Source organism: Hordeum vulgare, unplaced genomic scaffold (genome assembly GCF_904849725.1).
Source record: "Hordeum vulgare subsp. vulgare unplaced genomic scaffold, MorexV3_pseudomolecules_assembly, whole genome shotgun sequence".
Taxonomy (NCBI): Eukaryota; Viridiplantae; Streptophyta; class Magnoliopsida; order Poales; family Poaceae; genus Hordeum; species Hordeum vulgare.
In genome coordinates, this window is record NW_025422493.1 from 230,001 (window position 1) to 240,000 (window position 10,000).

Here is a 10,000-nt window from a genome sequence, read left to right on the forward strand (position 1 = left end):
ATGTTTTTGCTTGCCCCTCCCGTGTCCATTGCCACATTTGCGTCGACAACGGAGATGAGTTTAACACAAGAATTTCACCGCTCCCTCTCTACCCCGACAACACAAGCACCGCCACGACCTCTGTGACATTTCCCACCGCGCTTGACACCCAACGACTAGTAGTAGTAGTAGTTGTAGTAGTAGTAGTAGTAGAAGTAGTAGTAGTAGTAGTAGTAGAAGTAGTAGTAGTAGTAGTAGAAGTAGTAGTAGTAGTAGTAGTAGAAGTAGTAGTAGTAGTAGTAGAAGTAGTAGTAGTAGTAGTAGAAGTAGTAGTAGTAGTAGTAGGGGCAAGCATAAGGAACAAATAGATAGTTACATGTCGGATGCGATCATACCAGCACTAAAGCACCGGATCCCATCAGAACTCCGAAGTTAAGCGTGCTTGGGCGAGAGTAGTACTAGGATGGGTGACCTCCTGTGAAGTCCTCGTGTTGCATTCCCCTTTTTACATATATTTTTGCGCCACGTGACAAGGATGACGCGGGAGCGTGATCTATATTACATCGTTTTCTTATTTTTGACGTTTACTAGTTTTCTTATTTTTGACGTTTGTGATATGTTTTAGCTTACCCCTCCCGTGTCCATTGCCACATTTGCCTCGACAACGGAGACGAGTTTAACACAAGAATTTCACCGCTCCCTCTCTACCCCGACAACACAAGCACCGCCACGACCTCTGTGACTTTTCCCACCGCGCTTGACACCCAACGACAAGTAGTAGTAGTAGTAGTAGTAGTAGTAGTAGTACTAGTGGTAGTAGTGGTAGTAGTAGTAGTGGTAGTAGTAGTAGTGGTAGTGGTAGTGGTAGTGGTAGTGGTAGTGGTGGTGGTAGTGGTAGTGGTAGTAGTAGTAGTCGTAGTAGTAGTAGTGGTAGTAGTGGTAGTAGTAGTAGTAGTAATAGTAGTAGTAGTAGTAGTAGTAGAAGTAGTAGTAGTAGTAGTAGAAGTAGTAGTAGTAGTAGTAGTAGGGGCAAGCATAAGGAACAAATAGATAGTTACATGTCAGATGCGATCATACCAGCACTAAAGCACCGGATCCCATCAGAACTCCGAAATTAAGCGTGCTTGGGCGAGAGTAGTACTAGGATGAGTGACCTCCTGGGAAGTCCTCGTGTTGCATTCCCCTTTTTAAATATATTTTTGCGCCACGTGACAAGGATGACGCGGGAGCGTGATCTATATTACATCGTTTTCTTATTTTTGACGTTTACTAGTTTTCTTATTTTTGACGTTTGTGATATGTTTTAGCTTGCCCCTCCCGTGTCCATTGCCACATATGCCTCGACAACGGAGACGAGTTTAACACAAGAATTTCAACGCTCCCTCTCTACCCCGACAACACAAGCACCGCCACGACCTCTGTGACTTTTCCCACCGCGCTTGACACCCAACGACAAGTAGTAGTAGTAGTAGTAGTACTACTAGTACTAGTAGTAGTAGTAGCAGTAGTAGAAGTAGTAGTACTAGTAGTAGTAGTAGTAGTAGTAGTAGTACTAGTAGTAGTAGTAGGGGCAAGCATAAGGAACAAATAGATAGTTACATCTCGGATGCGATCATACCAGCACTAAAGCACCGGATCCCATCAGAACTCCGAAGTTAAGCGTGCTTGGGCGATAGTAGTACTAGGATGGGTGACCTCCTCGGAAGTCCTCGAGTTGCATTCCTCTTTTTAAATATATTTTTGCGCCACGTGACAAAGATGACGCGGGAGCGTGATCTATATTACATCGTTTTCTTATTTTTGACGTTTACTAGTTTTCTTATTTTTGACGTATGTGATATGTTTTAGCTTGCCCCTCCCATGTCCATCGCCGTATTTGCGTCCACAACGGAGACGAGTTTAACACAAGAATTTCACCGCTCCCTCTCTACCCCGACAACACAAGCACCGCCACGACCTCTGTGACTTTTCCCACCGCGCTTGACACCCAACGACAAGTAGTAGTAGTAGTAGTAGTAGTAGTAGTAGTAGTAGAAGTAGTAGTAGTAGTAGTAGTAGTAGTAGTAGTAGTAGTAGTAGTAGTAGAAGTAGTAGTAGTAGTAGTAGTAGTAGTAGTAGTAGTAGTAGTAGAAGTAGTAGTAGTAGTAGTAGTAGTAGTAGGGGCAAGCATAAGGCACAAATAGATAGTTACATGTCGGCATACCAGCACTACAGCACCGGATCTCATCAGAACTCCGAAGTTAAGCATGCTTGGGCGAGAGTAGTACTAGGATGGGTGACCTCCTGGGAAGTCCTCGTGTTGCATTCCCCTTTTTAAATATATTTTTGCGCCACGTGACAAGGATGACGCGGGAGCGTGATCTATATTACATCGTTTTCTTATTTTTGACGTTTACTAGTTTTCTTATTTTTGACGTTTGTGATATGTTTTAGCTTGCCCCTCCCGTGTCCATTGCCACATTTGCGTCGACAACGGAGACGAGTTTAACACAAGAATTTCACCGCTCCCTCTCTACCCCGACAACACAAGCACCGCCACGACCTCTGTGACTTTTCCCACCGCGCTTGACACCCAACGACAAGTAGTAGTAGTAGTAGTAGTAGTAGTAGTAGTAGTAGTAGTAGTAGTAGTAGTAGTACTACTACTACTACTACTACTACTAGTAGTAGTAGTAGTAGTAGTAGTAGTAGTAGTAGTAGTAGCGCCACGTGACAAGGATGACGCGGGAGCGTGATCTATATTACATCGTTTTCTTATTTTTGACGTTTACTAGTTTTCTTATTTTTGACGTTTGTGATATGTTTTAGCTTGCCCCTCCCGTGTCCATTGCCACATTTGCGTCGACAACGGAGACGAGTTTAACACAAGAATTTCACCGCTCCCTCTCTACCCCGACAGCACAAGCACCGCCACGACCTCTGTGACTTTTCCCACCGCGCTTGACACCCAACGACAAGTAGTAGTAGTAGTAGTAGTAGTAGTAGTAGTAGTAGTAGTAGTAGTAGTAGTAGTAGTAGGAGCAAGCATAAGGAACAAATAGATAGTTGCATGTCGGATGCGATCATACCAGCACTAAAGCACCGGATCCCATCAGAACTCCGAAGTTAAGCGTGCTTGGGCGAGAGTAGTACTAGGATGGGTGACCTCCTGGAAAGTCCTCGTGTTGCATTCCCCTTTTTAAATATATTTTTGCGCCACGTGACGAGGATGACGCGGGAGCGTGATCTATATTACATCGTTTTCTTATTTTTGACGTTTACTAGTTTTCTTATTTTTGACGTTTGTGATATGTTTTAGCTTGCCCCTCCTGTGTCCATTGCCACATTTGCCTCGACAACGGAGACGAGTTGAACACAAGAATTTCACCGCTCCCTCTCTACCCCGACAACACAAGCACCGCCATGACCTCTGTGACTTTTCCCACCGCGCTTGACACCGAACGACAAGTAGTAGTAGTAGTAGTACTAGTAGTAGTACTAGTACTAGTAGTAGTAGTAGTAGTAGTAGTAGTAGTAGTAGTAGTAGTACTAGTAGTAGTAGTGTAGTAGTAGTAGTAGTAGTAGTAGTAGTAGTAGTAGTAGTAGTAGCAGTAGTAGTAGTAGTAGTAGTAGTAGTAGTAGTAGTAGTAGTAGTAGTAGTAGTAGAGGCAAGCATAAGGAACAAATAGATAGTTGCATGTCGGATGCGATCATACAAGCACTAAAGCACCGGATCCCATCAAAACTCCGAAGTTAAGCGTGCTTGGGCGTGAGTAGTACTAGGATGGGTGACCTCCTGGGAAGTCCTCGTGTTGCATTCCCCTTTTTAAATATATTTTTGCGCCACGTGACAAGGATGACGCGGGAGCGTCATCTATATGACATCGTTTTCTTATTTTTGACGTTTACTAGTTTTCTTATTGTTGACGTTTGTGATATGTTTTAGCTTGCCCCTCCCGTGTCCATTGCCACATTTGCGTCGACAACGGAGACGAGTTTAACACAAGAATTTCACCGCTCCCTCTCTACCCCGACAACACAAGCACCGCCACGACCTCTGTGACTTTTCCCACCGCGCTTGACACCCAACGACTAGTAGTTGTAGTAGTAGTAGTAGTAGTAGTAGTAGTAGTAGTAGTAGTAGTAGTAGTAGTAGTAGTAGAAGTAGTAGTAGTAGAAGTAGTAGAAGTAGTAGTAGTAGTAGGGGCAAGCATAAGGAACAAATAGATAGTTACATGTCGGATGCGATCATACCAGCACTAAAGCACCGGATCCCATCAGAACTCCGAAGTTAATCGTGCTTGGGCGAGAGTAGTACTAGGATGGGTGACCTCCTGGGAAGTCCTCGTGTTGCATTTCCCTTTTTAAATATATTTTTGCGCCACGTGACAAGGATGACGCGGGAGCGTGATCTATATTACATCGTTTTCTTATTTTTGACGTTTACTAGTTTTCTTATTTTTGACGTTTGTGATATGTTTTAGCTTGCCCCTCCCGTGTCCATTGCCACATTTGCCTCGACAACGGAGACGAGTTTAACACAAGAATTTCACCGCTCCCTCTCTACCCCGACAACACAAGCACCGCCACGACCTCTGTGACTTTTCCCACCGCGCTTGACACCCAACGACAAGTAGTAGTAGTAGTAGTAGTAGTAGTAGTAGTAGTAGTAGTAGTAGTAGTAGTAGTAGTAGTAGTAGTAGTAGTACTAGTAGTAGTACTAGGAGTAGTAGTACTAGGAGTAGTAGTAGTAGTAGTAGTAGTAGTAGTACTAGTAGTAGTAGTAGTAGTACTAGTACCAGTAGTAGTACTAGTAGTAGTAGTACTAGTAGTAGTACTAGTACTAGTACTAGTAGTAGGGGCAAGCATAAGGAAGAAATAAATAGTTGCATGTCGGATGCGATCAGACTAGCACTAAAGCACCGGATCCCATTAGAACTCCGAAGTTAAGCGTGCTTGGGCGAGAGTAGTACTAGGATGGGTGACCTCCTGGGAAGTCCTCGTGTTGCATTCCCCTTTTTAAATATATTTTTGCGCCACGTGACAAGGATGACGCGGGAGCGTGATCTATATGACATCGTTTTCTTATTTTTGACGTTTACTAGTTTTCTTATTGTTGACGTTTGTGATATGTTTTAGCTTGCCCCTCCCGTGTCCATTGCCAAATTTGCCTCGACAACGGAGACGAGTTTAACACAAAAATTTCACCGCTCCCTCTCTACCCCGACAACACGAGCACCGCCAGGACCTCTGTGACTTTTCCCACCGCGCTTGACACCCAACGACTAGTAGTAGTAGTAGTAGTAGTTGTAGTAGTAGTAGTAGTAGTAGTAGTAGTAGTAGTAGTAGTAGTAGGGACAAGCATAAGGAACAAATAGATAGTTGCATGTCGGATGCGATCATACCAGCACTAAAGCACCAGATCCCATAAGAACTCCAAAGTTAAGCATGCTTGGGCGAGAGTAGTACTAGGATGGGTGACCTCCTGGGAAGTCCTCGTGTTGCATTCCCCTTTTTAAATATATTTTTGTGCCACGTGACAAGGATGACGCGGGAGCGTGATCTATATGACATCGTTTTCTTATTTTTGACGTTTACTAGTTTTCTTATTTTTGACGTTTGTGATATGTTTTAGCTTGCCCCTCCCATGTCCATTGCCACATTTGCCTCGACAACGGAGACGAGTTTAACACAAGAATTTCACCGCTCCCTCTCTACCCCGACAACACAAGCACCGCCACGACCTCTGTGACTTTTCCCACCACGCTTGACACCCAACGAGTAGTAGTAGTAGTAGTAGTAGTAGTAGTAGTAGTAGTAGTCGTAGTAGTAGTAGTAGTAGGGGCAAGTATAAGGAACAAATAGATAGTTGCATGTTGGATGCGATTATACCAGCACTAAAGCACCGGATCCCATTAGAACTCTGAAGTTAAGCGTGCTTGGGCGAGACTAGTACTAGGATGGGTGACCTCCTGGGAAGTCCTCTTGTTGCATTCCCCTTTTTAAAAATATTTTTGCGCCACGTAACAAGGATGACGCGGGACCGTGATCTATATGACCTCGTTTTCTTATTTTTGACGTTTACTAGTTTTCTTATTTTTGACGTTTGTGATATGTTTTAGCTTGCCCCTCCCGTGTCCATTGCCAAATTTGCCTCGACAACGGAGACGAGTTTCACACAAGAATTTCACCGCTCCCTCTCTACCCCGACAACACGAGCACCGCCACGACCTCTGTGACTTTTCCCACCGCGCTTGACACCCAACGACTACTAGTAGTAGTAGTAGTAGTAGGGGCAAGTATAAGGAACAAATAGATAGTTGCATGTCGGATACGATCATACCAACACTAAAGCACCGAATCCCATCAGAACTCCGAAGTTAAGCGTGCTTGGGCGAGACTAGTACTAGGATGGGTGACCTCCTGGGAAGTCCTTGTGTTGCATTCCCCCTTTTAAAAATATTTTTGCGCCACGTGACAAGGATGACGCGGGACCGTGATCTATATGACCTCGTTTTCTTATTTTTGACGTTTACTAGTTTTCTTATTTTTGACGTTTGTGATATGTTTTAGCTTGCCCCTCCCGTGTCCATTGCCACATTTGCCTCGACAACGGAGACGAGTTTCACACAAGAATTTCACCGCTCCCTCTCTACCCCGACAACACGAGCACCGCCACGACCTCTGTGACTTTTCCCACCGCGCTTGACACCCAACCACTAGTAGTAGTCGTAGTAGTAGTCGTAGTAGTAGTAGTCGTAGTAGTAGTAGTAGTAGTAGTAGTAGTAGTAGTAGTAGTAGTAGTAGTAGTAGGGGCAAGTATAAGGAACAAATAGATAGTTGCATGTCGGATGCGATCATACCAGCACTAAAGCACCGGATCCCATCACAACTCCGAAGTTAAGCGTGCTTGGGCGAGAGTAGTACTAGGATGGGTGACCTCCTGGGAAGTCCTTGTGTTGCATTCCCCTTTTTAAATATATTTTTGCGCCACGTGACAAGGATGACGCGGGACCGTGATCTATATGACCTCGTTTTCTTATTTTTGACGTTTACTAGTTTTCTTATTTTTGACGTTTGTGATATGTTTTAGCCTGCCCCTCCCGTGTCCGTTGCCACATTTGCCTCGACAACGGAGACGAGTTTCACACAAGAATTTCACAGCTCCCTCTCTACCCCGACAACACGAGGACCGCCACGACCTACGTGACAAGGATGACGCGGGACCGTGATCTATATGACCTCGTTTTCTTATTTTTGACGTTTACTAGTTTTCTTATTTTTGACGTTTGTGATATGTTTTAGCTTGCCCCTCCCGTGTCCATTGCCACATTTGCCTCGACAACGGAGACGAGTTTCACACAAGAATTTCACCGCTCCCTCTCTACCCCGACAACACGAGCACCGCCACGACCTCTGTGACTTTTCCCACCGCGCTTGACACCCAACGACTAGTAGTAGTCGTAGTAGTAGTCGTTGTAGTAGTAGTCGTAGTAGTAGTAGTAGTAGTAGTAGTAGTAGTAGTAGTAGTAGTAGGGGCAAGTAGAAGGAACAAATAGATAGTTGCATGTCGGATGCGATCATACCAGCACTAAAGCACCGGATCCCATCACAACTCCGAAGTTAAACGTGCTTGGGCGAGAGTAGTACTAGGATGGGTGACCTCCTGGGAAGTCCTTGTGTTGCATTCCCCTTTTTAAATATATTTTTGCGCCACGTGACAAGGATGACGCGGGACCGTGATCTATATGACCTCGTTTTCTTATTTTTGACGTTTACTAGTTTTCTTATTTTTGACGTTTGTGATATGTTTTAGCTTGCCCCTCCCGTGTCCGTTGCCACATTTGCCTCGACAACGGAGACGAGTTTCACACAAGAATTTCACAGCTCCCTCTCTACCCCGACAACACGAGGACCGCCACGACCTACGTGACAAGGATGACGCGGGACCGTGATCTATATGACCTCGTTTTCTTATTTTTGACGTTTACTAGTTTTCTTATTTTTGACGTTTGTGATATGTTTTAGCTTGCCCCTCCCGTGTCCATTGCCACATTTGCCTCGACAACGGAGACGAGTTTCACACAAGAATTTCACCGCTCCCTCTCTACCCCGACAACACGAGCACCGCCACGACCTCTGTGACTTTTCCCACCGCGCTTGACACCCAACGTAGGGGCAAGTATAAGGAACAAATAGATAGTTGCAGGTCGGATGCGATCATACCAGCACTAAAGCACCGGATCCCATCAGAACTCCGAAGTTAAGCGTGCTTGGGCGAGAGTAGTACTAGGATGGGTGACCTCCTGGGAAGTCCTCGTGTTGCATTCCCCTTTTTAAATATATTTTTGCGCCACGTGACAAGGATGACGCGGGAGCGTGATCTATATGACCTCGCTTTCTTATTTTTGACGATTACTAGTTTTCTTATTTTTGACGTTTCTGATATCTTTTAGCTTGTCCCTCCCGTGTCCATTGCCACATTTGCCTCGACAACGGAGATGAGTTTAACACAAAAATTTCACCGCTCCCTCTCTACCCCGACAACACGAGCACCGCCAAGACCTCTGTGACTTTTCCCACCGCGCTTGACACCCAACGACTAGTAGTAGTAGTAGTAGTAGTAGTAGTAGTAGTAGTAGTAGCAGGTAGTAGTAGTAGTAGTAGTAGTAGTAGCAGTAGTAGCAGCAGCAGTAGTAGTAGTAGTAGTAGTAGTAGTAGTAGTAGTAGTAGTAGTAGGGGCAAGTATAAGGAACAAATAGATAGTTGCATGTCGGATGCGATCATACCAGCACTAAAGCACCGGATCCCATCACGACTCCGAAGTTAAGCGTGCTTGGGCGAGAGTAGTACTAGGATGGGTGACCTCCTGGGAGAAGTCCTTGTGTTGCATTCCCCTTTTTAAATATATTTTTGCGCCACGTGACAAGGATGACGCGGGACCGTGATCTATATGACCTCGTTTTCTTATTTTTGACGTTTACTAGTTTTCTTATTTTTGACGTTTGTGATATGTTTTAGCTTGCCCCTCCCGTGTCCATTGCCACATTTGCCTCGACAACGGAGACGAGTTTCACACAAGAATTTCACAGCTCCCTCTCTACCCCGACAACACGAGCACCGCCACGACCTACGTGACAAGGATGACGCGGGACCGTGATCTATATGACCTCGTTTTCTTATTTTTGACGTTTACTAGTTTTCTTATTTTTGACGTTTGTGATATGTTTTAGCTTGCCCCTCCCGTGTCCATTGCCACATTTGCCTCGACAACGGAGACGAGTTTCACACAAGAATTTCACCGCTCCCTCTCTACCCCGACAACACGAGCACCGCCACGACCTCTATGACTTTTCCCACCGCGCTTGACACCCAACGTAGGGGCAAGTATAAGGAACAAATAGATAGTTGCATGTCGGATGCGATCACTCCAGCACTAAAGCACCGGATCCCATCAGAACTCCGAAGTTAAGCGTGCTTGGGCGAGAGTAGTACTAGGATGGGTGACCTCCAGGGAAGTCCTCGTGTTGTATTACCCTTTTTAAATATATTTTTCCGGCACGTGACAAGGATGACGCGGGAGCGTGATCTATATGACCTCGTTTTCTTATTTTTGACGATTACTAGTTTTCTTATTTTTGACATTTCTGATATCTTTTAGCTTGCCCCTCCCGTGTCCATTGCCACATTTGCCGCGACAACGGAGACGAGTTTAACACAAAAATTTCACCGCTCCCTCTCTACCCCGACAACACGAGAACCGCCAAGACCTCTGTGACTTTTCCCACCGCGCTTGACACCCAACGACGGGGCAAGTATAAGGAACAAATAGATAGTTGCATGTCGGATGCGATCATACCATAACTAAAGCACCGGATCCCATCAGAACTCCAAAGTTAAGCGTGCTTGGGCGAGAGTAGTACTAGGATGGGTGACCTCCTGGGAAGTCCTCGTGTTGCATTCCCCTTTTTAAAAATATTTTTGCGCCATGTGACAAGGATGACGCGGGACCGTGATCTATATGACCTCGTTTTCTTATTTT

The 10,000-nt window shown here is 45.2% G+C and overlaps 17 non-coding genes across 17 annotated transcripts; all 17 read left to right on the forward strand.

Annotated features, from left to right (window-relative positions):
• The first annotated feature begins 360 nt into the window (after nt 1-360).
• LOC123417366 lies at nt 361-479 on the forward strand. Its single transcript, XR_006616812.1, has one exon. It is a non-coding gene; the product is annotated as a 5S ribosomal RNA (ribosomal RNA).
• Nucleotides 480-1,042: 563 nt separating this feature from the next.
• Nucleotides 1,043-1,161, forward strand: LOC123417680. Its single transcript, XR_006617106.1, has one exon. It is a non-coding gene; the product is annotated as a 5S ribosomal RNA (ribosomal RNA).
• Nucleotides 1,162-1,583: 422 nt separating this feature from the next.
• On the forward strand, nt 1,584-1,702 carry LOC123417668. Its single transcript, XR_006617096.1, has one exon. It is a non-coding gene; the product is annotated as a 5S ribosomal RNA (ribosomal RNA).
• Nucleotides 1,703-2,168: 466 nt separating this feature from the next.
• Nucleotides 2,169-2,287, forward strand: LOC123417766. The gene has a single exon (XR_006617178.1). It is a non-coding gene; the product is annotated as a 5S ribosomal RNA (ribosomal RNA).
• Nucleotides 2,288-3,033: 746 nt separating this feature from the next.
• On the forward strand, nt 3,034-3,152 carry LOC123417429. Its single transcript, XR_006616871.1, has one exon. It is a non-coding gene; the product is annotated as a 5S ribosomal RNA (ribosomal RNA).
• A 508-nt stretch (nt 3,153-3,660) lies between these two features.
• LOC123417662 lies at nt 3,661-3,779 on the forward strand. The gene has a single exon (XR_006617090.1). It is a non-coding gene; the product is annotated as a 5S ribosomal RNA (ribosomal RNA).
• A 419-nt stretch (nt 3,780-4,198) lies between these two features.
• LOC123417470 lies at nt 4,199-4,317 on the forward strand. The gene has a single exon (XR_006616910.1). It is a non-coding gene; the product is annotated as a 5S ribosomal RNA (ribosomal RNA).
• A 536-nt stretch (nt 4,318-4,853) lies between these two features.
• Nucleotides 4,854-4,972, forward strand: LOC123417528. Its single transcript, XR_006616964.1, has one exon. It is a non-coding gene; the product is annotated as a 5S ribosomal RNA (ribosomal RNA).
• A 377-nt stretch (nt 4,973-5,349) lies between these two features.
• On the forward strand, nt 5,350-5,468 carry LOC123417675. The gene has a single exon (XR_006617101.1). It is a non-coding gene; the product is annotated as a 5S ribosomal RNA (ribosomal RNA).
• Nucleotides 5,469-5,836: 368 nt separating this feature from the next.
• On the forward strand, nt 5,837-5,955 carry LOC123417699. Its single transcript, XR_006617124.1, has one exon. It is a non-coding gene; the product is annotated as a 5S ribosomal RNA (ribosomal RNA).
• Nucleotides 5,956-6,287: 332 nt separating this feature from the next.
• LOC123417755 lies at nt 6,288-6,406 on the forward strand. Its single transcript, XR_006617168.1, has one exon. It is a non-coding gene; the product is annotated as a 5S ribosomal RNA (ribosomal RNA).
• A 401-nt stretch (nt 6,407-6,807) lies between these two features.
• LOC123417617 lies at nt 6,808-6,926 on the forward strand. The gene has a single exon (XR_006617047.1). It is a non-coding gene; the product is annotated as a 5S ribosomal RNA (ribosomal RNA).
• Nucleotides 6,927-7,530: 604 nt separating this feature from the next.
• LOC123417665 lies at nt 7,531-7,649 on the forward strand. The gene has a single exon (XR_006617093.1). It is a non-coding gene; the product is annotated as a 5S ribosomal RNA (ribosomal RNA).
• A 521-nt stretch (nt 7,650-8,170) lies between these two features.
• Nucleotides 8,171-8,289, forward strand: LOC123417709. Its single transcript, XR_006617133.1, has one exon. It is a non-coding gene; the product is annotated as a 5S ribosomal RNA (ribosomal RNA).
• A 444-nt stretch (nt 8,290-8,733) lies between these two features.
• LOC123417747 lies at nt 8,734-8,854 on the forward strand. Its single transcript, XR_006617165.1, has one exon. It is a non-coding gene; the product is annotated as a 5S ribosomal RNA (ribosomal RNA).
• A 521-nt stretch (nt 8,855-9,375) lies between these two features.
• On the forward strand, nt 9,376-9,494 carry LOC123417713. The gene has a single exon (XR_006617136.1). It is a non-coding gene; the product is annotated as a 5S ribosomal RNA (ribosomal RNA).
• Nucleotides 9,495-9,803: 309 nt separating this feature from the next.
• Nucleotides 9,804-9,922, forward strand: LOC123417687. Its single transcript, XR_006617113.1, has one exon. It is a non-coding gene; the product is annotated as a 5S ribosomal RNA (ribosomal RNA).
• Nucleotides 9,923-10,000: the final 78 nt, after the last annotated feature.